This window comes from Symphalangus syndactylus, chromosome 9 (assembly GCF_028878055.3).
Source record: "Symphalangus syndactylus isolate Jambi chromosome 9, NHGRI_mSymSyn1-v2.1_pri, whole genome shotgun sequence".
Classification (NCBI taxonomy): Eukaryota; Metazoa; Chordata; class Mammalia; order Primates; family Hylobatidae; genus Symphalangus; species Symphalangus syndactylus.
Genome location: NC_072431.2, coordinates 80,371,548 through 80,398,192, shown reverse-complemented (window position 1 = coordinate 80,398,192; position 26,645 = coordinate 80,371,548).

The following is a 26,645-nucleotide window of genomic DNA, read 5'->3' as shown; positions in this document are numbered from 1 at the left end:
AAGCCTTTGATTTTACCACTTGGGCCTTGTTACTCAAGGTCCAGGAGCAAGTGGCACCTGTGCCACCTGGAAGCTTGGTAGAAATGCAGATCCTCGCACCCCACCTCAGACCTACAGAATCAGAATGAGCATTTTCTCAAGAGTCCCAGGTTTAAGCATGTGTTCTGCCTTCCTGGGGAGGGTCCTTGAGCACTTTGGGGGTCACGATTCAGCACCAAGTGGTGGTACATTCCCAGGTCAGGAAGAGGCTGTGCGTCTCTGGAATGGAAACCCTAAGAGGCATAATAAGCAGTAGTGCTGAGGAATAAGTGCTCAATTGTGATAATCAAACAGATAAGGAAAATGATGAGAAGGTGAGATTTCATGAAATACAAAAAGACTAGTAGATATTACACCTCTGGTTGTTTCTGAGTTTTTGAGCTCTTCGTCCATCTCTCCATCCACTCATTCATCAGAATGACTAAGGATCTAAAGTGTTGGAAGGACACAGGCTGTCTCATTTTGCCTGTTTGGCCCATAGATAGAAGTTAAAAGAGTTTGTTCTTACACCTAAGATGAGCTTCTAAGTTCAGTTACCAGAATTCTTAAGCAATGCAGAAGATGGCACTCTGTGGAGGTCTTTACAAAAGCAGTATCTCCTAAATCAAAACAAGAGAGAATAAGACCACACATAAATCAAATGAAGAAACAGTAGTGCCATCAATGATAGAGACAGACCTGAGAAGAGGGTGGTGGTAGAAAGAATCTGAATTAGAAAAGGGAGGAGAGGAAAGCCATGAGTGGTACTTGTCAAATTTGGGACTGGGCCCACATTGGCATTAAAGAGACCTAAATAGTACCTAGAAGTGTTCTGGGAGTTTTCAGCATCCTGTGCTCCAATCATATCCTAATAGTTACTGATTTGGAAGTGGTACCCTGGGTCACATATATCAATATCGCTAGAAAGAAATGATTCTTATGGTAAATTCACAAAAGGATTATTTTTGGATTATAATTTGGCATCATGTGAGTTTGCCTATCATGGGTTTGTTTCTGAGAATGTGATCACTTCAAGATGCCCTTACAAAATTGATCCTCTCCATCCTGAAAAATTGTAAGCCCTTGACCTGGCTTATTCACCTAACTACTGAGTGGCCCAATCAGCAGGTCTCCTTTCCTGGCATGGCACTGTAACCTCCTCACCCTGGATCTCTCCCACTACTTTCTTACAATTCAGTTAAAGGATCACTCATACCCACATGCTCACTCCCTCTCCCACAGTTAGTTCCTGAATCAGTTTTGACTGAGGTTGCAATTACTTAAACTTTTGCAACCACCCCCTTCCCTCTATTCAACAGGCAGAACCTAATATCATCACTCTTATTACGTGGCTAACCAGGGAGCTCTTATTCTGTGCCCCAATCACCAACTCTCCCTGTCCTGTGCATGCCCTAGTCTATGGAAAGGACTTTAAGTGCCCTTTTCTGTCTCCATTTTGTCCTCCAAATGCCTTGCTCTCAATACTGAAGTCCAGCTTCTGAACACCCTACCAGGTGGCAAGGCTCCAAGAACCATTTTTTCAAGTGGTTTCATACTGCTTGGCAATATTTAGCCAATATGCTCAGGGTCTACACTCCATCTACCACTGGGATCCCATCACTGCCTGCCTACCCCACTTCCACTCCCAGAGCTGACAACTTTCCTTGAACAAGATTGAGATTGCTGTGCTCTTGGACACTTGTGCCCAGCCTCCCCTGCCCTGACAGCATCCTTGCCCTGTGGGTTCCTCCAGCCTCCATTTTCTTACCCCAGTGGGGGAACTAAGCACCACCTATGCCTGTCTCTTTACTTCATTACATGGCTGGAGATGGAGTACCTTCTGTAAATGGCATCTGACCTATCTCAAAATAGAGGAGCCCAAAGGAGTGACCCGAGTCAGTGAAGTGAATTAGTTACAACTTCATGCAGAAAAGTTTGAGACACGTCATGGAGATGAATTAGGGAAGAGGTAGAGGAGGACCTCCAAAGAGAGGAAGTGAGGTAACACTTGCAGGGACTGGGCAACCACCAGCTCAACAAGGGAGGGGACAGAGGTCAGCCTGTGGTAAGGAGCTCCCAGCCCCTCCCTCTCTGGGAAGAAGCAGTGGAAGCACCTTTCCTCCATTTCTGCTCTGGACTCCCAGCAACAAACTGTCATGAGTTGGAAACTTCGCACAGCCAAGGATGAAATGTCAGCCCTCAAACCTATGTCAGAGCTGCTGTGAAAATTGAAAATAAGCCACTTATGATGGGAAATTCATTTGCATGTACTATTTTACTTTTAACCCAGAATGATAGCTTTAGGCTTAAGCCATCCTATATCATCTGTATGAATTATTTCTTAATTTTCACTGAATGTTCAAAAGTAGAGTCATGTTTAACCATATACACACAGAGATGCATATACACACATATTCATACCTGTATGGGGGGGGAGGGTGTATGTGTGTGTGTGCATAAACACAAGTTGCTGGGAGGAGATTAAATGAATAATGTCATACACTCACAATTTTAAAAAATATTGGGAGTATTAGTATTTTGTTTCTCAGTTATTAATTCCAGTTAATGTAGTGATTAGAAAAGGAATCCACAAACATTTACTGGAATCTAACTTCAGCCAAACATAATGAGACAGGCTCATGTTATTTTTAATAGGCTTTTCATAGCTCATCCCTTAAATATAGAGAAACAAAGAGGTAAGAGAAATCAAGTCTATTCAAAGGCACATTCCACCGATGATACCAAGATTACAGCAGTTCTCTCATGGCTATAAAGCTTTGTTCCTGTCTCTTTAGCCAATTAAATAAGTAAGCTTACAAATGGGATAAAATAGATTAAGGAAGCCCTAAATGTAAGTGTCAAAGATAAATAGAAAACATAGTATACTCTTTCTTGCTCTTTTTGCACTGTTGTGTGGCTTGAAACATTTTCCCCAGTTAGTTAGGAGACTTGGAATACTTCCAATCTGCCCCTACTCCTTGCCACTTATAAATTCTTAACTTCCTATTGATACCAAAGATATCACAAGAAAACAAATCAATATATCATATTAATAGAGATATAAAAACCTTCAACAAAATACTAGCAAGCCAAATCCAGTAACATATAACAAAAACTGTATACCATGTGTATGCATACCAAGTAGAACTTATTCCAGGAATTCAAGGTTGGTTTAATATCTGAAAATTAATTAATGTAATATAACATATCAACAGAATAAATGATAAAACCATATGATCCTCTAAATTAATGCAGAAAAGACATTTGACAAAAATCTAACCCCCTTCATGATAAAAACACTCAAAAAGCTATGAAAAAAATGGAAATTTCCTGAGTCTAATAAAAGACATCTATGAAACATCCACAGCTAATTTAATAGAAAATGACTGATTGTTTTCCCCTAAGATCAGGAATAAGACAAAGATATTCATTCTCACTGCTTCTATTCCACATTGTGCTGGAAGTTCCAGTCAGAGAAATTAGTCAGGCAAAGGAAGTAAAAGGCTTTTCGACTGGAAAAGAAGAAGTAGAACTATATTTATTCCCAGATGACATGATCTTATATATTGAATATGCTAGAGAGCACACTAAAAAAACAGAATTAATGAATGTGTTCAGCAAGGTTGTAGGATATGACACCAATACACAAAAATCAGTTGCAAATCTATACATGAGCAATAAACAATTTGAACATTGTTTTAAAAAATTCATTTACAATACCATTCAAAAGAATAAAATACATAGAAATAAATTTAACCAAGAAAAGCCAATATTTCCATGCTGAAAAACTATGAAACCTTAATTTAAAAAAAGAGACATAAATAAATAGAAAGACATACTATGTTCACTATGTTCATGGATTGAGAGATTTAATACCATTAAAATGAAAATACTCCCCAAGATGATCTATAGACTCAATTCCTATCAAAATTTCATCAATCTTTTTTGTAGAAAATGAAAAGTCAATCCTGAAACCCACATGAAATTACAAGGGACCTTGAATAGCCAAACCAATCTGAAGTGAAAGAACAGAGTGGAGATGCTCACACTTTTCATTTTCTTTTTTTGTTGTTGTTCTTTTTTTTTTTTTTTTTTTTTTTGAGACAGAGTTTCACTCTTGTTGCCCAGGCTGAAGTGCAATGGTGCAATCTCAGCTCACTGCAACCTCTGCCTCCCAGGTTCAAGCTATTCTCCTGCCTCAGCTTCCTGAGTAGCTGGGATTACAGGTGCCTGCCACCATGCACAGCTAATTTTTTGTATTTTTTAGTAGAGATGGGGTTTCACTATGTTGGCCAGGCTGGTCTCGAACTCTTGACCTCAGGTAATCCACCAGCCTCAGCCTCCCAAAGTGCTGGAATTACATGCCTGAGCCACCGTGTCCAGCCCAACTTTTCATTTTCAAAGCTGTGATACCGGCATGTGATACTGGCATAAGGATAGTCATATAGATCAATGAAATAGAACTGAGATCCCAGAAATAAAACCATTCATGGTCAATTGGTTGTACAATGCAGTGCCAACATTATTCATTTGGTAAAGAAGAGTCTTTTCAATAAATGGTGCTGGGACAACTGGATATTCATACATAAAAGAATAAAATTGGACACTTACCTCATAAAATACACAAATATTAACTCGAAATGGATCAACAACCTAAATGTAAGAATTAAAACAATAAAACTCTTAGAAGAAAACATGTGAGTGACTCTTCAGGGCCTTGGATTTGGCAAAGGTTTCTTAGACATGACACCAAAAGCACAGGTGACATAAAACAAATAAATCGATACATTGGAGTTAGTCAAAATAAAAAACTTTGTCCATCAAAAGACATAATCAAGAGAGTGAGAAAACAACTCAGAGAATGGGAGAAAATATTTCCAAATCATACAGTTGATATGGGTCTAACACCCAGAATATATAAAGAGCTTTTAAAACTCAATAAAGAAAAGCAAACCAATTTTTAAATGTGAAAAGGACTTGAATGGACATTCTTCCAAAGACGATATACAAATGGCCAATGAGCACATGAAACGATGCTCAACATCATTAGTCATTAAGTAAATTCAGATCAAAACAACAATGAGATATCACTTCATACCCACTAGAATAACCAAAATTTTAAAAATGGAAAATAACATGCATGGGTGAGGATGTGGAGAAAATGGAACCCTTACATGCTGTTGGCAGGAATGTGAAATGGTATAGCTGCTGTGGAAAATAATTGACTGTTCATCAACAATTTAAACATAGAATTACCATATGACCTAGCAATTCCACTCCTAAGTGTATACCCACAAGAATTCAAAATAGACATATAAGCAAAAACATATACACAAATGCTCATAGTGGCAACAACCTAAATGTCTATCAACAGATAAACAGATAAAATGCAGTGTATTCAGTCAATGGAATATTATTCAACTATAAAATAAATGATGCACGATTACAACATGCTACAAAACCATTATGCTAAGTGAATGAACCAAGACACAAAAGGTCACATACTGTATTATTCCATTTATGTTAAATATCCAGAATAGGCAAATTCATAGAGACAAAAAGCAGATTTGTGGCTGCTAGGAGTTGGGGATGAGATTAATGGGATACAGATTTTCACTTGGGATCATACAAATTCTGAAACTAGATGATGGCAATGGTTGCAAAATATTTTGAATAAAATAATGTCACTGACTTTTTTAAAATGATTTAAATGGTACTTTGTTTGTTTGTTTATTTGTTTTTGAGATGGAGTCTCGCTCTGTAGCCCAGGCTGGAGTGCAATGGCATGATCTCAGCTCACTGCAACCTCTGCCTTCTGGGTTCAAGCGATTCTCCTGCCTCAGCCTCCCAAGTAGATGAAATTACAGGTGCCCACCTCCACGCGTGGCTAATTTTTGTATTTTTAGTAGAGACAGGGTTTTGCCATGTTGGCCAGGCTGGTCTCGAACTTCTGACCTCAGGTGATCCACCTGCCTCAGCCTCCCAAAGTGCTAGGATTATAGGCGTGAGCCACTGCATTTTATGTTATGTGCATGTTACCATAATTTTTAAGTATGATTTTTAAAATTGTAAAATTTGTAAAAAGCATAAAGTGAATCATACTTTAATCTTCTTAATATGAAGATGCTCACACATGCCTGAAAATTGCATTTTATAACAAACATTTTTGAACTCAAAGTAGTGTTATTGCTGTTTTATAGAAGAAAAAAGACACCATTGCAGTGTCTTACTCAGGACCTAAGTCTGCACCTGACACTTGGTAGAAACTTATAAGATGAACAAATGAAGGAAAAAACAAACTGAGATTCAGAAAGCTTAATTTGCTTTCCCACTCTTATGTAGCTGGTAGGTAGTTGAGCCAACATTTAAGCCAGTCTCTCAGTTTCTGCCTCTCTCATTCATTCCACTATATCATGCTATCTGCCATAAATACATTCCCTGCATTATTTTGCCTGTACTTCAAGGAATTGTTAATAATTTAGAAAAATAAGGAATGCACATTCATCATTCTTCATTAGTTTAAGCACCATAAAACAAAGCAAAACAAAATCTAGAAAAAAGGTCAGGGTTTCCCCAAAGCTAAAAGGCAAGATTTTCCTAAATGTTGTTTTGATAAATTAACAAGCAGAGAATTTCCTCAACACTTAAACATGAGCATGATCCTACACCACCTATTGCCAGGGTCCTGTGACATCCTGGGGCTCAGCAGTAATGCTCCAGGGCATGAAATGGCCTCTCATGTCTTTCCATAATCCCATACAAAACAGCAGAAATTGCTAGAATAAGGGGCTTAGATGCTTGTCACTTTGGCTCATGCATCACAGCATCTCATGTTAGCTAGGGACTACTTCCACAGGGACCCAAACATCTGCTTAAAAGTAAAAAGATGTTATTTAATTGTCAAAAGATTTGTTTACTTGATACAGAATATGAATATATTTATGGCTACTTGGATTTAAAATCATGTTTAAGCTGGATATTGAATCACAAGTGTGCACATTTACATATAAATATTTGGCATTAAATATTTAGATAAGTGAAGAAATAATTCAGGATCCAACACCAAGGAGACAATACAATATTGTGACAGAGCTCAGGATCTGAAGTCCAACAGCCTGGATGAGAATCCCAGCACCAGTGCCTCCTAACCACACACTCTTGAGCAAACCCTTCACTTCCACGTGCTTCATTTTCTTTATCTGTCAAGTGGGTTCGTGACAATACCTATCTCAGAGTGTTAGTATGAGAATTAAAATACAGAGCACATGTAAAGCACTTAGCATAGTGCCTGCAAATAGTAATCTCTCAAAAAATATAAGCTGATGCACTCCTTTACAAACAAAGAATATCTCTCTAAAACTCAGATTTCTAGGCACAGTCTCATCAGTGTCAAAGCAAGCAAAAAAACACAAACAGAAAAGAGGTAGCATTCCAAGGTCCAAGGCTCTCAAAAGAAAGTGTGCTCAGAGGTTTAGATAATGCTCAAACACGTAGCTTGGGTTTGAATTCTCAAAGACTGTGCTTAAGATGAAAAGGACATATAATCAAGGTCAAAAATATGAGCAGATGCTTGATGACTAGAATGACACTTGTGGAACTAATACAGCGAAGATACCTTCTCAGGCTGTGTTCCGAGCCAGAAAGGTGCAGACTGGAATGGCCCAGTGCTGGTGACGGAAAGTATGGGGAATCCCTGATAAAAGCAAAATGAAGCCCAGGATGAATGGGGAGGTAAGAGTTTCAGGCTGTGCTGATTCATCTCAAGCCCAGTAAAATTACATCCCAGGCAACACAGAAAATTTACTAAGCTGACTTTTAATTGCTGTCAATATGATGCAGAGGCTTTAGATGCAGAGGGGCCCTGAGATAAAATTTCTGTTCTGCCATCCTCTGTTTCACTTTGGAAAGAATCAAATTTGGGCTGATCTTCTTATCTCTTATCTTATCTTCTTAGCTCTGTACGTCCCATCTGATTCATTTATATGATGAGAATGGTAGTATTAGGTTGAAAGGTTTATAATAGCCAATACTGAATTATTTTTACCTCCAGAATTAGCAATTTAATATGGTTTAACCTAATGGCTAATTTGCATACATGGTAAGGAGAGTAATATTAGATAACATATGGGTTTACTCCAGTTAGCTTGAAATATATCTGTTCTCTCATTCACCTATATTGGAAGATTTGACAGAAAATTAGAAATAGGAAAATACCAGAAAATGGCCTGATTTTATACAAAGAGGATATTCATAGTTTAAAAATTAGAGTACTCTAAATAAACTCTAAACTCAAATTCCTTAATAATAATGATCATGTTATGAATGTCATAATGCCCGTAGCACTTTTTCTATCATTGTCTTATTTTGATTCTTATAACAATCTTAGGAGCTATACAGCTAATATTGGTCCCCTTGCCACACTTCCAGAAAGCAAGAGACTTATTGGTCCAAGGACAATACATAAATGGTAGACACAAAACTCCTAGCAAAGTCTGTGATTCCACAATCAGAGCTCTTTCCACTGTACCATACTATCTTCTATATTTACAAGCGAAAATTCCCAGAACTAGGTCTTCAGATCTAAGCAAAGCGAGCACTTGGCTGCTAGTTTCCATGTCCCTGGTGTCCTTGGTAGAGGGAGCTCTGAGTTACTTGGAAACTGAGGGAGGGGCAGTGATTCTCATTATTTGCTTAAGTGGGTGGTAAGTACCAAATATTTTCTGTTTGGAACTAAGGTTTCCAACTCCTGGGGATTCTTACAAAACAGCTAAGTTATCTGAGCTGCTGTGAATACAGAGGAACTCCTTGCGTCATTATCTAGTGGAGGGAATCAGGATTTGGGTTTTAAGCTGGCAGTTCTTAGAATTAGTTTCCTATTTTCAGCTAAACGTCACCTTCCTCATTTTGTCCTTTCTGTCATAGATTGTAATACTTCCTGACATGCTCCTTTTTAAAATGGAGAGAAAATCCATGTATTTAAAAATTCCACTTATTTAACTACGTAAGCACTGAACACTATTGTGCAAAGATAATTGTGGTTTAACTGCCACAGTTAGTATCAAAATCAACATATATTTCCTGTCTTGCTGTTTTTCTGAATTAATCTCACTACAATTCAAATCCAGGAGAATATCTATCCTGAAGCATAGCACATGTGCCCGTGTTCTCCTACTGAATGTGACTGTCATGTAGGCAGCTGGTGTTCTGGAGGAACTTTCCAAACACCTCCAACTTCTGTGGAGAGCTCAGCATTCTCCATCCTGCTCCCACTTTAGTGAATGAGAAGCACGTCAGCCTGCACAAGAGCCAATACAATTCTTTTTGGCAGTAGCTAATTGTTAACAACTTCTTCAATGTATTCATTTCAAAGACAAAAGTAATAATAGATTACACACAAAAGTCTCCTTAAAAATCCCATCTCGTCCGCACCCAATCTCATCTCTAGCAAAAACCCAGAATTTTATTTTAATTTGTGTTTGTAGTTATAGGAAACTTCATCTTTATCTTGTTAAATAGTTTATTTTAAAATTTTAACTAAATTTGTGTTTTTAAGTGAGAAAAGCAAAACAAACCCCTTCCAGTTAGAAGTGTTCCTCTTTTCTCTCAATCTTCAGCAGTATTTTAGGGCTTAAAGGAAGCAAGTCTCGTCCTAAAATGTAAATATAGACCTCCCATTGGCTCCAGACATGGCTTTGCTTTGTGGCTGAATTTTGCAAAGGATCCAAAGCAGAGTGGTCATTCTGCATTACTGAAGTGCTCAAAATGCTCTGCCAAACATTCAATCATTCACATTCATCATCAAGACAAGGCTTATCATGAAGGAAGCATACTCCATTTTCTTCATTCCAGGATGCCATTGATTGTAAAACTATCATAGATGTAATAATATTTGTAAACATTCATGTTGGGGAAATACTACAGACTAATTTCTCACATTTAACCTTTCTGATATTGGACGGTATTGCATGATCAAAACATACATATTAATCACATACAGATCATGCTCTGCATTCCAATATTAGGTGTGTAAACATGTAAGAAAACATGCACCTAGCTTTGAGAAAACTCAGTGTTTGTGTTTACTTTTTCCTCACTTGTTTATTTAGTGATCCCCCATCTTCATCTTCAGTCTATGTTATTGATTAATTGGAAACATTAAATTCTTTCCTTCTGGTGAAATTTTCAAAGGTAAGTTAGAATTCTAAAACACGGACTAGGCATCCCTGAGCTGGAACTTGGTGATGGGGGTGATGGGAAAGAGGAAGGGTGCAGGAATGATCAAACTATTTAAGGAAATTTTGTTAGGAACACCAATTTCATCCAGGGTGGAAAAATTGCAATGTGTAGTCTAAGAGGAGTTGGTATCGATTTTGTTTTGTTTTGGCTTTATGAGGCTTAAGAATCAAAAATCATCCCTAGAGATTTTATTTTTTACATAAGAGAGGCTTAATAAACATATTCTGAGAAAAATGTAATTATCCAGAGATCAGCTGGGTGCAAAAATGGTAATATGTATAGAAAACTGAGAGGTCAATATTTAGACCCTAGCCTATAAAGGACCCAGGATGGAAAGAAACAAATTACCTTGCTTTGGAGAACTATCCAGAGGCAAGGGAAAGAAAGATCACTGGTTAATTTAGGCAAGGCTCTATTCTTGCCAGGGCTCATGATTTCTTGCCAGGGCTAGTCTGTTAATTTTATAATGTGTTTCCTTGTCTCCAAACCATTTTTAATGCATCCTTTTAGGGAAACCCCATTACAAGTGTATGATTGGGTATTTTGAAGACCAGGCTGCTCATGAGAGCTCAAACACAGCTCTCCTCCATTAAATAAATAAGATATCTAATAGGATGACATGTGCCTCTGACCATGACATGTTGCAGAAGAGAAAAATTCAGGAATCAAATTTACCTAGATGCTAGTCATGGCATAAAATAACTAAACCTGCAATTATAGTAACCCACCACCAGTTGGCAGTAGTGTTAAATCATGGTCTGACAGGGGTTTTTAGAAATCGAGCTCCCATTTAATGTGGAATTCATGCATGAAGCGAACAATAGAGACTGCAATTCAGCAATTCAAATCTCTATAGCTTTAAAAAATTCCCCAAAATATTTTTCTAGATAATAAATAATAATCCATGCTCTTTATAAGCATTTGAAAAAAAAATCTTAAAACCACCTGTAATACTACCTCCCAGAATTGTCATGTGTTCTTTTAGAGTCTTTTATCTTTATATAAGTACTTTTCTTAATTGGGATATACATGTGTGTGCATACATACAAGACAACACAAATACATATATACATACACATATATATTCATCATTTTACCCACACACTTAACATAGTACTTAGCACATAGCAAGTTAATATAAACATGGGTTAAAAAATTAATACTTGAATACATTCTAGATAAAAAAACAACAACAGAGTTTTAAAAAGGGAAAAATCTGCTGAAGAGTTTAAAAATAGGCAACAAACTCCTTTTGCCCCTTTTGACTTCAGACCTGGGCTATTTTTCTATAGATCGTTACCTTCATTTTGCCTTTTAAGAAGAAGTGAACTCAAAAAAAAATGCATTTATGAGTTTGGGAGGGTAGTCATAGATGTTTGAACCTAAGAATTGAGTACCACATTTTCCCTACATGAAAAACAACTGCTCACTTTATTAAATGGCAAAGCAATGATTGCAACACTGCAGTAATAACAGATAGACTAGAGAATGTGGCATAGAGCATGAGTCCTAAACTGGGCTTCCTCTTCCCTCCTGCATAAACTCAGGAAGACTACATAGTTGAGAAAGTTCTTAATGGTTGGAGTTCTAGCCCTGAGGCCCAAGCTTCCACAGACCAGACTGTGTTTCCCAGTATAGGAGGAGGTAGAAGATCAAGGCTGAGACTTTCAGCTTCTCCTTATAGCAAATCAGATTCTGGGGAACAGATATCTGATTTCTCTTTTCCATCATACTCCCTCTGCCCAGTGAGGGGCACTGCCCTAATCAGGCTTGTCCATTTACTTAAGCATTTCTCTTCTGCCCAGTAGGAAAGGTCTGAAGTGTTCTTGTTTTGTTTTCATATATTTATTATAATAGTTTTCATTTTTTCTTATGTTGGCCCTGTCAATCAGATCTTCTAAAAATATTTTTCCAGCTGTTTATTTGTTAATATTTAAGAAAGTTCCTCATGTCTGTCCAATTTGCTAAAATCTCTTACTGGTTCGAATAGTTTTTGCACCTAATGTTATCCTATTTTCTTTTTATCATTAGTATTATACTTTAAGTTCTAGGGTACATATGCATGACATGCAGGTTTGTTACATATGTATACATGTGCCATGATGGTGTGCTGCACCCATTAACTCATCATTTACATTAGGTCTATCTCCTAATGCTATCCCTCCCCCCTCCCCTACCCCACAACAGGTCTCAGTGTGTGATGTTCCCCTTCCTGTATCCAAGTGTTCTCATTGTTCAATTCCCACCTATGAGTGAGAACATGCAGTGTTTGATTTTCTGTCCTTGCAATAGTTTGCTCAGAATGTGGTTTCCAGCTTCAGCCATGTCCCTACAAAGGACATGAACTCATCCTTTTTTATGGCTGAATAGTATTCCATGGTGTATAGGGGCCACATTTTCTTTTTTTTTTTTTTTTATTATACTTTAGGGTTTTAGGGTACATGTGCACAATGTGCAGGTTTGTTACATATGTATCCATGTGCCATGTTGATTTCCTGCACCCATTAACTCGTCATTTAGCATTAGGTGTATCTCCTAATGCTGTCCCTCCCCCCACCCCACAACAGTCCCTGGAGTGTGATGTTCCCCTTCCTGTGTCCATGAGTTCTCATTGTTCAATTCCCACCTATGAGTGAGAACATGCGGTGTTTGGTTTTTTGTCCTTGCGATAGTTTACTGAGAATGATGTTTTCCAGTTTCATCCATGTCCCTACAAAGGACACGAACTCATCATTTTTTATGGCTGCATAGTATTCCATGGTGTATATGTGCCACATTTTCTTAATCCAGTCTATCGTTGTTGGACATTTGGGTTGGTTCCAACTCTTTGCTATTGTGAATAGTGCCGCAATAAACATACGTGTGCATGTGTCTTTATAGCAGCATGATTTATAGTCCTTTGGGTATATACCCAGTAATGGGATGGCTGGGTCAAATGGTATTTCTAGTTCGAGATCCCTGAGGAATCGCCACACTGACTTCCACAATGGTTGAACTAGTTTACAGTCCCACCAACAGTGTAAAAGTGTTCCTATTCCTCCACATCCTCTCCAGCACCTGTTGTTTCCAGATTTTTTAATGATGGCCATTCTAACTGGTGTGAGATGGTATCTCATTGTGGTTTTGATTTGCATTTCTCTGATGGCCAGTGATGATGAGCATTTCTTCATGTGTTTTTTGGCTGCATAAATGTCTTCTTTTGAGACGTGTCTGTTCATGTCCTCTGCCCACTTTTTGATGGGGTTGTTTGTTTTTTTCTTGTAAATTTGTTTGAGTTCATTGTAGATTCTGGATATTAGCCCTTTGTCAGATGTGTAGGTTGCAAAAATTTTCTCCCATTCTGTAGGTTGTCTGTTCACTCTGATGATAGTTTCTTTTGCTGTGCAGAAGCTCTTTAGTTTAATGAGATCCCATTTGTCGATTTTGGCTTTTGTTGCCATTGCGTTTGGTGTTTTAGACATGAAGTCCTTGCCCACGCCTATGTCCTGAATGGTATTGCCTAGGTTTTCTTGTAGGATTTTAATGGTTTTAGGTCTAACATATAAGTCTTTAATCCATCTTGAATTAATTTTTGTATAAGGTGTAAGGAAGGGATCCAGTTGCAGCTTTCTACATATGGCTAGCCAGTTTTCCTAGCACCATTTATTAAATAGGGAATCCTTTCCCCATTTCTTGTTTTTGTCAGATTTGTCAAAGATCAGATAGTTGTAGCTATGTGGCATCATTTCTGAGGGCTCTGTTCTGTTCCATTGATCTATGTCTCTGTTGTGGTACCAGTACCATGCTGTTTTGGCTACTGTAGCCTTGTAGTATAGTTTAAAGTCAGGTAGCGTGATGCCTCCAGCTTTGTTCTTTTGGCTTAGGATTGACTTGGCGATGCGGGCTCTTTTTTGGTTCCATATGAACTTTAAAGTAGTTTTTTCCAATTCTGTGAAGAAAGTCACTAGTAGCTTGATGGGGATGGCATTGAATCTATAAATTACCTTGGGCAGTATGGCCATTTTCACGATATTGATTCTTCCAACCCATGAGCATGGAATTTTCTTCCATTTGTTTGTATCCTCTTTTATTTCATTGAGCAGTGGTGGCCACATTTTCTTAATCCAGTATATCATTGATGGACATTTGGGTTGGTTCCAAGTCTTTGCTATTGTGAATAGTGCCACAATAAGCATACATGTGCATGTGTCTTTATAGCAGCATGATTTATAATCCTTTGGGTATATACCCAGTAATGGGATGGCTGGGTCAAATGGTGCTTCTAGTTCTAGATCATTGAGGAATTGCCACACTGTCTTCCACAATGGTTGAACCAGTTTACAGTCCCACCAACAGTGTAAAAGTGTTCCTATTTCTCCACATCCTCTTCAGCACCTGTTGTTTCCTGACTTTTTAATGACCGCCATTCTAACTGGTGTGAGATGCTATCTCATTGTGGTTTTGATTTACATTTCTCTGATGGCCAGTGATGATGTGCATTTTTTCATGTGGCTGCATAAGTGTCTTCTTTTGAGAAGTGTCTGTTCATATCCTTCACCCACTTTTTGATGGGTGGTTTGATTTTTTTCTTGTAAATTTGTTTAAGTTCTTTGTAGATTCTGGATATTAGTCCTTTGTCAGATGGGTAGATTGCAAAAATTTTCTCCCATTCTGTAGGTTGCCTGTTCACTCTGATGGTAGTTCCTTTTGCTGTGCAGAAGCTCTTTAGTTTAATTAGATCTCATTTGTCAATTTTGGTTTTTGTTGCCATTGCTTTTGGTGTTTTAGACATGAAGTCCTTGCCCATGCCTATGTCCTGAATGGTATTGCCTAGGTTTTCTTCTAGGGTTTTTATGGTTTTAGGTCTAACATTTAAGTCTTTAATCCATCTTGAATTAATTTTAGTATAAGGTGTAAGGAAGGGATCCAATTTCAGCTTTCTACATATGGCTAGCCAGTTCTCCCAGTACAATTTATTAAATAGGGAATCCTTTCCCCATTTCTTGTTTTTGTCAGGTTTGTCAAAGACCAGATGGTTGTAGATGTGTGGTATTATTTCTGAAGGCTCTGTTCTGTTCCATTGGTCTATATCTCTGTTTTGGTACCAGTACCATGCTGTTTTGGTTACTGTAGCCTTGTAGTATAGTTTGAAGTCAGGTAGCGTGATGCCTCCAGCTTTGTTCTTTTGGCTTAGGATTGTCTTGGCTATGTAGGCTCTTTTTTGGTTCCATATGAACTTTAAAGTAGTTTTTTCCAATTCTGTGAAAAAAGTCATTGGTGGCTTGATGGGAATGGCATTGAATCTATAAATTACCTTGGGCAGTATGGCCATTTTCACAATATTGATTCTTCCTATCCAATGACACAAATTTTTGGATAAAATTTTTTACTTCTTCCTTGATCATTGACTTATTTGTGATTTCCACTACTTATTCAGTCAAATTTAATGACACACTATCTTAGAATGTTATCCTCACTACTATATTTCTAAGTGTATTAGGAAATGTATGTGTATGATTGCTTTGTAATTTCTAATTTTCTCTGTATTCATTTTATATCTGGTTTCTCATGTTTTGTGCATTTTTCTATTTTTTCCTTAATTTAATTTAAAATGTCAATTTTTTATTTTTAATAAAATCAGTTATTGAATTTATCAATGTACTGCTTTCTATTGCTTTTATTTTAAAAGTATTTTTGCTTTTATACTTTATTTGAGCATTCTCATTTTAACAAACTGGATAACTTAACAAACTATCCCCTGAAACTGATATGATTAAGCAGTTAAAAAAATAAGCAGAGTTATCAATGTCTCTAACAATACAGTTAATATTCTCCAGCTACTATTATGTAGAATTTTACCCCAAAGAAGCAGAAAATACACATTCTTTAAAGCACATGTAGGACATTCTAAAAATAGATCATACGTTAAACCATAAATGAAGTCTCAATAAATTCTGAAGGTAAAGAGGTAGATGTTGACTAGTGATCCCCTAGCAAGCTCTGCCATGATTGTGACTACGACTACCCAAAATCCAGGCACACACTTCTTCCCTACACACACTTTCACCCTCTGCCTAAGCGAAGCAACCCAAAGACCTGTCCAGTTACTACATCCAGCTCCCAGTCAGAATCTTTGAGAAATGTGCATTTTTCTCCTTTAGGTTCTTCATGTCTGCAAGACTAAAAATATGAGGACTGTAGGTTCCAGTTTGTCCAAGAAAGTGTCTGTTAGTGACTGTGTCCCTGCCTCCTGTTTGGCAAATTGGTTTAGGTTTTTCACGTTTTAGTGAAGTACTGCCATTATTAGGAAGTACATCAAAATAAGCCAAGAAGGGATGAGTAGATGAGCATTGATCCTCTCTGAGTGTGTAACTCAGTCAATAGAGAAAGTTCAACTTTAAGTGTGAATGAAAACCAGTAATGATCTATCCTTCTTGTCCTGAGCTTCAGATGTGTGTATGTGTGTGTATAGCTCTATATAATTCTATCACATGTGTAATTTCATGTAATCACCTCCATAATCAGAATACAGAGCTGTGTCACCACAAAAATTTCTTGAGCTACCCCTTTATAGTCACACCCACCCTCCCTCATCTTTTACCTCCGACAACCACTAATCTGCTCTTCTTCACTGTGGTGCATCTCTGTAATTGTTTTCTTTTGTGAATGTCATATATTTGTGAACTGCTTTTTTATTTTGCAATAAATCATTTTAACAGAATTTTTTTTAAAAAGAAGGTAAATACTTAATGAAAAATTAAGTAATTTCTACACCTCAATAAACCTAATAATGACTGTACATTGCACAAAATATATGTTAACATTTGCCAACTACCATGTGAGCTGCAGTGTTACAAGAGACTATCAGAAAAGCTAAAGACAAAAGTTCTGGTGAAGCACCAGCATCAACTTCAAAACTTAGAAATTATTCTAAGATAAAAAAGGATTTACACATCACTCGGTGAAATGCAACTGTTCATTTGGATCAAATGACTGACTCATTTGAAACTTATTTCACTCATTTTCAACTACAAGATTTTTTGTGTGCATATTAAAAGTAAAGTACTAGTTTTACAATGTGTTGGCTCTATTAATAGGAGAATGTTGCAAATAACAACATTCTTGCAAATGTTATACCAAGCTCATCATATATTTCAAATAGAGAAACATTTAGATTCAAATATAGTTCATTTTTCAATCAGTTTGTGGAATCAAAGTAAAACTTCTTGAAGTTCCTTCGATCAAAAATTAAATATCCATGATCATTGTAAATTTTACTGTGAATTCTATTTAAACATTTGACATTAAAGAGAAAACTGTTTTTGAAATAATACTGTTTATAGAAATTTTGATGAAGTGAAATGCTAAAAAAAGATTATTTTTAAATTATGAAGTTTATGAAGCAGAAATATTTTTTGACTTTGTTTTGGAGCATAAGTAATTAATAAATACAATTCTAACAAGTTATTATATTTTACTATCCAAAGGAGAAACAATGGTGGTTGTGAAATATATATATATATTTCAGACACACACACACACACACACACACACATATACATTTCAATGAATGAATGTATACATATGAATGAATGAATGTGTATATATACACACACAGATGTATATATTTAATATATTTATTGCTATTGTAGCTGAACTACAAATTTTTTATGATAAATCTAATTTTAAATACAAAAGGAGAAAAAACTTTCACTACACAGCTTTTTCTCTTTGTTGTCCACTATTATTCAGATTTTGGAAATGTTTGAATGATGGTGTAAATCAACCTATGGGTTCTACAATAGTGTCAACCAGTCTGTAAACAAGCTCTCTAAACATGGGGTATATTCTATTTCAAATAATCTGAAAATCTGTAATCAACATATTCAACAAATGCTAAACAAGTGCTAAAGATCTTGTGTTTGTAGATCTTAACAAATAAAATCACTGAAAACAAAGTTGAAATCATCTAAAGTCCTGTCCAGTTACTGCATCCAGATCAAAGTGGCAAGCAAGGAAAGAACTGAACAAATTAAATGATGAGCGTTCAAACAATAGACTGGATTTAATTTTTAATATTTATAATCATGTTTTGAATTATCTAGATATGCAGAAAAATATGTTTGTAGAGCTTTTTTTTATTTTGGATAAATGTATATTCTATACCAGAATGGAACAAAAGTGAGAATTACTATAACTTGGTGCCATTTCAAAGCATTCAAAAGAATCATAAATAGAGATGATTTATTCCATTTTTTTTGTCTTGTAAAGATTTGTCAAATAAGAAAGGTTATGCCAGATAAAAATCTTTGGGATAATGTTTTCATAAAATATTAGAACAATCTCCATCTAGTGGAATTTTCTTTGAGCAAGCATGTATTTCAGCATCTAAGGAAACATTTTTTTCAATTAAAAGTAACTTTTATAGAGAAAAGTCAAAGGTGTCAACAGTTTCAAATGTAGTAACCACAAAATGCATATTTGAAGAGATGTTATAAAATTTTATTTTTAGAAGACCAGCAAGACTATATTTTTAAATGTTCTGTAGAAAAGCAAATTGTTAGTCTATGAGGAACATTTTAGAAAGTTTAGAAACAAACTAAACAAATTATCAGTAACATTGACATTAGTAAAATTTTAAAGACACCTTTTGTCCTGTACAGTCTCATAATTTGATATGATTAACTTCTACATTTGACTTTGAATCAGACCTACCAAACTTTGAGGAAGTAGTGGTTCCAGGCTTGAATAAAAAAGGTCCCATATATTTTGTAAAGTTAGTGTATTCTTGGTTTCCAAACAAAATATGTCATACAAGAATGCCCACTTTCACCACTTCTATTCAGTATAATACTAGAAGTCCTAGCCACAGCAATCAGTCAAGAGAAAGCAATAAAGGGCATCCAAATTGGGAAAGGTCGATGTACACAAATCAGTAGTACTGTTGTACACCAACAGCAACCAAGCTAAGAATCAAATCAAGAACTCAATCCCTTTTACAATAGCTGCAAAAATAAATAAATAAATAAATAAAATAAAATACCTTGGAGTATACTTAACCAAGCAGGTAAAGGGTCTCTACAAAGAGAACTACAAAACCCTGCTTAAAGAAATCACAGATGACACAAACAAGTGAAAACACAGCCCATGCTCATGGATAGAGAGAATCAATATTGTGGAAATGACCACACTGCCCAAAGCAATCTACAGATTCAATGCAATGCCCATCAAAATACCATCATCATTCTTTGCAAAACTAGAAAAAAAATCCTAAAATTCATATGGAACCAAAAAAGAACTCACATAGTCAAAGCAATACTAAGCAAAAAGAACAAATCTGGAAGCATCACGTTACTGGATTTCAAATTATATTACAAGGCTACCATTATCAAAACAGCATGGTACTGATATAAAAATAAGAACTTAGACCAATGGAGCAGAATAGAGAACCCAGAAATAAACAGAGTAGAGAACCCAGAAATAAACAAAATACTGATCTTTAATGAAGTATATAAACACATAAATTGGGGAAAGGACACCCTATTAAATAAATGATGCTGGGAAATGGGTAAGCCACATGTAGAAGAATGAAACTGGATTGCCATCTCTCACCCTATACAAAAATCAACTCAAGATTGAGCAAAGAGTTAAATTTAAGACTTGAAACCATAAAAATTCTAGAAGATAACATTGGGAAAACTCTTCTGGACATTGGCTTAGGCAAAGAATTCATGACTAAGACCCCAAAAGCAAATGCCAATAAAGTAATAAATACATGTGGCCTAATTAAACTAAAGAGCTTCCGTACAGCAAAAGAAACAATCAGCAGAGTAAACAGATAATCCAGAGTGGGAGAAAATATTCACAAAGTATGTGTCCAGCAAAAGACTAGTATCCAGAATCTACAAAGAACTCAAACAAATCAGCAAGAGAAAAACAAATAATCCCATCAAAAAGTGGGTAAAGGACATGAATAGACAATTCTCAAAAGAGGATATACAAACAGCCACAAACACATGAAAAAATGCTTAACATCACTAATCATCAAACAAATGCAAATTAAAACCACAATGAGACACCACCTTACTCCTGCAAGAATAGTCATAATTAAAAAGTCAAAAAACAATAGATGTTGGCTTGGATGTGGTGAAAAGGCAACACTTTTATACTGCTGGTGGGAATGTAAATTAGTACAACCTCTATGGAAAACAGTATGAAGATTCCTTAAAGAACTAAAAGTAGAACTACCATTCAATCCAGCAATCCCACAACTGGGTAGCTACTCAATGGAAATGAAGCCATTATGTGAAAAACACACATGCACATGCATGTTTATGGCAGCACAACTCACAATTGCAAGGATATTGTACCAACCTAAGTGCCCATTGACAAGCGAGTGGATTAAAAAAAAATGTGGTATATTGACACCATGGAATACAATTCAGACTACTCAGCCATAAAAAAGGTACAAAATAATGTCTTTTTCAGCAACTTGGATGGAACTGGAGGCCACTATTCTAAGTGAGTAACTTAGGAATTAAAAACCAAATACCACATGTTCTCATTTGTAAGTGGAAGATAAGCTATGAGGATGCAAAGACATACAGAGTGATACAATGGACTTTGAGGACTTGGGACATGGGGAGGATGGGAGGGGGTTGAGGAATAAAAGACTACATATTGGCTACAGTGTACACTGCTCAGGTGACAGGTGCACTAAAATCTTAGAATTCACCACCAAAGAACTCATCCATGTAACCAAAAACCACCTGTACCCCAAAAACTATTTAAATAAAAATAAATAAATAAAATATTGTCATTAAAATCCCAGGAGTACAGGTATGATTCAATATCAGAAAATTTATAATGCAATCTGCAATCTTAATATACTAAGAAAAAAATATAATTATTTCAATAAATGGAGAAAAATAGCCTTGAGATAGAACAGAGCTTCATTAATTTTACAAAAAAAAATTTAGAGTAAACATCTACTTGATGAAGGAAATGCAGATGCAATTTATTTAAATTGGCAACAGAAAATAATAGCCATAACCATCATTACCATTTAACCTGGTGTTGGTGTAGGACTGCGAGAGAAGACATAATGTTATGCTTATTTTCATATAACATGATTACTTTATGAAGGAATTGCAACAGAATTATCAAATAAACTATTAAAACTAAAAACAGTATTTGCCAACTTTTCTGTAGACAAACTTAATCTGAAAAATTCAGTAGTATTTCTAAACAGTAGCAAAAACCATTTACTCATACAGTCAATTGTCATTATTCATAGTAGTTCTGTTCTACAAAAGGAAGGAAGGAAGGAAGGAAGGAAAGAAGGAAGGAAGGAAGGAAGGAAGGAAGGAAGGAAGGAAGGAAGGAAGGAAGGGAGGAAAGAAAAGAAAGAAAGAAAGAAGAAAGAAAGAAGAAAGAAAGAAAGAAAGAAAGAAAGAAAGAAAGAAAGAAAGAAAGAAAGGAGAAAAAGAGGAAAGAAGGGAGGAGGAGAGAAAGAGGAAGGAAGGGAGGAGGAGAGAAAGGGAGAAAGAGAAAGAGAGGGAGGAAGGGAGAAAGAATGAAAGAACAAAAGGAAAGGAAAGGAAAGGAGAAAGAAAGAAAGAGAAAGAGGGAAAGACAGAGGTTTACATAAACACAGAAATATTACACCACACTACAAATTCTACAAATCCATGAAGGGTAAGCAAAATAATAGAAACCTAGACCAATGGCACAGAATAGAGTTGAGAGGGAGACCAACATGTGTATGGTCAATAAAGGTAGTACACAAAAATAAGTGGGAGATTTTTTAGAAGATAGTTTTGGGAAAACTGATCCATGACATAAAGAAAAATAAACCAGCTCTCTAAAATGAGTGCTTTAGGTCAATGCTACCCAATAGAAATAAAAAGTGAGAGGTAGACGTAACTGAAAATTTTCTAATTGTCATATTTTAAAAAGTAAAAAGAAGCAGGTGTACTAACTTTAGTAATATATTTTATTTAACCCAATGTGTCCAAAATATTATTATTTAAACATGTAATAGATATTTTAAAACTTATTGATATATTTTACCTCCTTTTTTTCTAAGACTTCAAAATCTGGTGTGTATTTTACACTTACAACCCATTTTGATCCATCCCTAAATCTCACTGGAAACAATTTATCTACGTTAGATTTCAGAAAATTTACAGTTGAAATTCACAGTTGATCCACATATCTAAGCTGTTCTAAACATGCTTAATAAATTTTCAATAATTAAATTGTACATGAAATAAAAATCACTTTTGTTTAATATTTGAATCTACATTGGTAAAATTAATCCACTTATTTTTTAAAAACCGATTTAACTTGAAGAAAAAGCATATTGGTACCAATAGTATGTCTGTCAAAGTTAAATAATTTCAGTAACTCATCTATCAGGAAGCATCATTAACATAAAATCAAAGAGGTTATTGTACCATAATTATCCATATCAACAAAGCGTACTCCAAACTTTTCCTGTAGGCTTTGCAGCCATTTTACATTATGCTGTAGATTGCAATCCTACATTCATAATACCTTTAACAGAAGTTAAAAGCTTCATGAAACTAAACAAAAGTATTTTCAATACTTACATACTGTGGAATGAAGCAATAAAGGAAATATCAGTCTCTCATTTTAAAATTCTAGTGAATCCAGATTTTCAACCTAACATAGCTGGAATACTCTGTTGTGATAGAAACTGACTTTTTCATATCTATCTGAAATCCTTCTTTGAAAATTACAAAAGATTCAACAGTATTTATACCACAAGTTTAAATTTTTAGATTGTGAATTGATAGTATTTCTACATAAATTTGGTAGTTTTTTGAGACAATATATATCCAAAGCATTAATTGAGTAGCATCTCATATCACAAGATGCATCCAGAGGTACTGACAGTTTTTAAAATGTTGAATCAGTTAGTCTTTGATACTGTGAGAAAGGTATTGCACTTTATGGGCAAATTTTCTATGGCTTAGCTACAGGTCTTTTGCTTACAGTAAAATATCTTTTTTAGTCTTTTTCTTACAACTTTCTAACACATTTTTCATAAATTAATAATGATTTTTGCCATCTTTCTGACTAAAAATGATTTTTTCCTGTTCAAGAATTTAATTCAGTTTATAGCCAGCCAAAGTTATAAGCCCAGTTTCTGATGAAAATCATTTAAAAGTTTTGTGTTGATCATTTAATTCTGATTTCAGCTAATTATTGTCAATGCTTTTTTGACTATTGAGAGGAAGCATCTTATTAAATTTACTATGTATGTGCTGAAAACATCTCTTAATATTATCTACCTTATTATCTTTAAAACTTAACTTTTTTTACTCTGATACAACAATTTGTAATTGTTATTTATCATGAAATTTGTGACATACTTTTTTCTAATCTTTCTCTTTTTAAAAATGTTTCCCATTGTATTACACACATCTGCATCTGCATTTGAATCTGTAGCAGCAGTATGGTTTTATTTTAAACGTAAAAATTTGTTAATATTATTTTTACACTAAAAAACAAACTAAATATATCAAATAATAATAATAATTTTTAATTTAATTACTGACTATAATTTACTTAGGCATCACTCTAAGTCTTGATGGTTTTGCAATATACTAGAATAAACAATCTACAATGTTACATCAGCACATAGAAAAAATCATTTGCACTGAAAAAGTTGTTTGATGTCAATTATATTAGTAATGTTTACGTCTACCAACAGAAATAATGTACGTGCCCAGCACATACGCCACAATAAAGCAATATCTTACATGGTGCAACAGTTAAATTCAAAACAACACATTATGTATGATTTTACACTGATTAAGTTTTTAAGTTTAAAGTAATTAAAACCAAACAAAATTAAAATTTAGTTTCTTAGTTGTACTAGCTACCTTCAAGTGTTTGGTAGCTAGCTACATGTGACTCTTGACTACTAAGTGAATTCAGATTGAGCTGAATTAAAGATCTAAATGTGAAAGAAGAAACAACAAAGTTTGACTAAGAAAAATGTACAGCAGTATCTTAGTGATCTAGAAGAGTAACAAAAGCATAAACCTTAAGTAAAGAAAACTGCCAATGGAGCATATGAAAGCTAAATATTTCTGTTCAATAGCAGGAACCATGGACAAAACTTATAGGTAACAAAATTAGAAAGCAAGATAGAGTAAAGCATTTGGAGATTATGTGGAATACACATCCTCTCCTGCATGGCTTGTGGAGGTATAGACTCACTTTAGTGATTGCAGAGAGCAATCTAGTACCATTAGTTAAATTAAGTATAATCATACCCTAGATATAACCCAGGAATTCTCAACAGCACAAGTATCAAGATGTTCCCTATAGCTTTCACTATGGTGGCACAAGAAAATACATAGTTGAATACCACATTGAAATTTATGCAAGAATGGATCAGTAGAATGTGGTGGATATCTGCAATGGAGAATTACTTAACAGTTAGAAGAAACAGATTAGGTGTACACAGGCAGACACAGAGAAATCTTTAAAAATAGCACTTACTACAAAAAAGTAATAAAGAAAATAGATTATATTATAACATGTGTGTGATGCACATGTTTTCATGCACACAGCAATGCACATTTTGAAAGAACACCTCCAAAACACATGTTGAACACATGATGTTGATTGTCTACATGAGGAGAACAATGGCAATGGAGTGGACTAATGGTTGTAGTGTATCATAAACTTGGAAGTGTGATTAAATATTCAATTTTTGAGGTCCATGAAAATGGCTTTTAAAAACTGAATTCCATTTCTGGCATTATGATAGAATGTCCTGAGATACTGTCCCATGGAACAAACAAAATACAATATAAAACATATTTTAAAATATATTTAATGTATTTCTCAAAATCAAATAAATAAATGAAAAAAGAATCCAATGGCATAAGCAAGTACTCACGCTCTCTTTTTCCCAGAAGCATCAGTTGAACCCTACTGAAGTTAACTTTCTGGTTTCATGTCTACACTTGGAGCACAAGGAACAAGAAATAAGCCTAGTACTTTCCCAAGTTGGGGCACCAAAGAGATGTCTACTTAAAGTCAAAAGACAGAAGGACAGGGTAATTTAGAAACAAAATTACCTCATTTAAGGACACAAAAGTAAAAGTTGCCTACCTTGACATTGAGACTATGTAAAACGATAAATACCTCTACTGAGATTTCATTGTTCCTAGATGACATTCACATGGATTTTCAAACTCAAATTCTGGCTATCTCTATTGCTTGAAAAATTTAAAGCCAGGAATTCAAGCTGTCTCAGATTAATAGTACCCATAATTTCCTAGAAGGAAACACAAATTCTTTCCAAGAAAACCCATTTCAATTCATTTCTCCCAGAATTTTCCCACAGATAAATGTCAAAGGAATATCAAAAGCAAAAAGAAATAGGGTATCATGAGTAACAACCAGTGATATGAAAACATGATTAGGAATGTTAGAAAATAAAAGTATATCAAACTTCTAAAAATTTCTTAAAGTATTTGAATTTGAAGTACAATAGACAGCAAATTATATACAGCTGAATAATTATTTATCTGATACTTAAATCTTAAGAAATTATTTAGACTATGCACATAAAGAAAATAAGATGCTAAATATAAAGAGAGGTTATTAAGAGACATCAAAAATAGATTATGATGGTCTAACATTTATTCAGAGTCTCGTAGGAGAGAAATAGGACAATATCTCTTGTGGTAATGGTTGAAAATATTCAAGAGCTGATTATTAGACGTCTCTCTTAACATTCAGGTAGCCCAGATAATCTCAAACAAAATAAATAAAATAAAATTCATACCTAGATACAAAGTGTTGATATTTCAGAACACCAAAGACAAAGTAAAGATCTGAAAATTAATCAAAGAAAAGACAAAAACCCGAAATTAAATGGCAATTCCACTGACAGCTGACTTTGCAACAGCAGTAATGGAAACCAGAAGACAATGGAATAATATCATGGAGGTGCTGGCAGAAAGATCTGTCTATCTAGAGTTGTACATCTAGTAAAGCTCTAGAATACAGAGGAAAAATAGAAAATGTTCTCAGATAAACAAAAATGGATCTATAGACACCAACTGAAGAGAAATTCTAAAGGTTTTTTTTTAAATAGGAAATATGAACTCAGATGGAAAATCTAACCTGTAAGAAAAAATAATAAGTAAATACATTAGTAAATCTGATGGGTAAATCGAAATAACTATTGACTGTATGACAAAATAATAATAGAAATAATAACAACATTTAATTTTAGGTGTTAGAAACAAGCAAATCTTAAGTACAGACATGAATGGAATTTATTTAAAAAATAACTGACATATATATAATCTGTGAAATTTAAATTACACTTCCAAATAACTCCTCTATTGAAGAATACA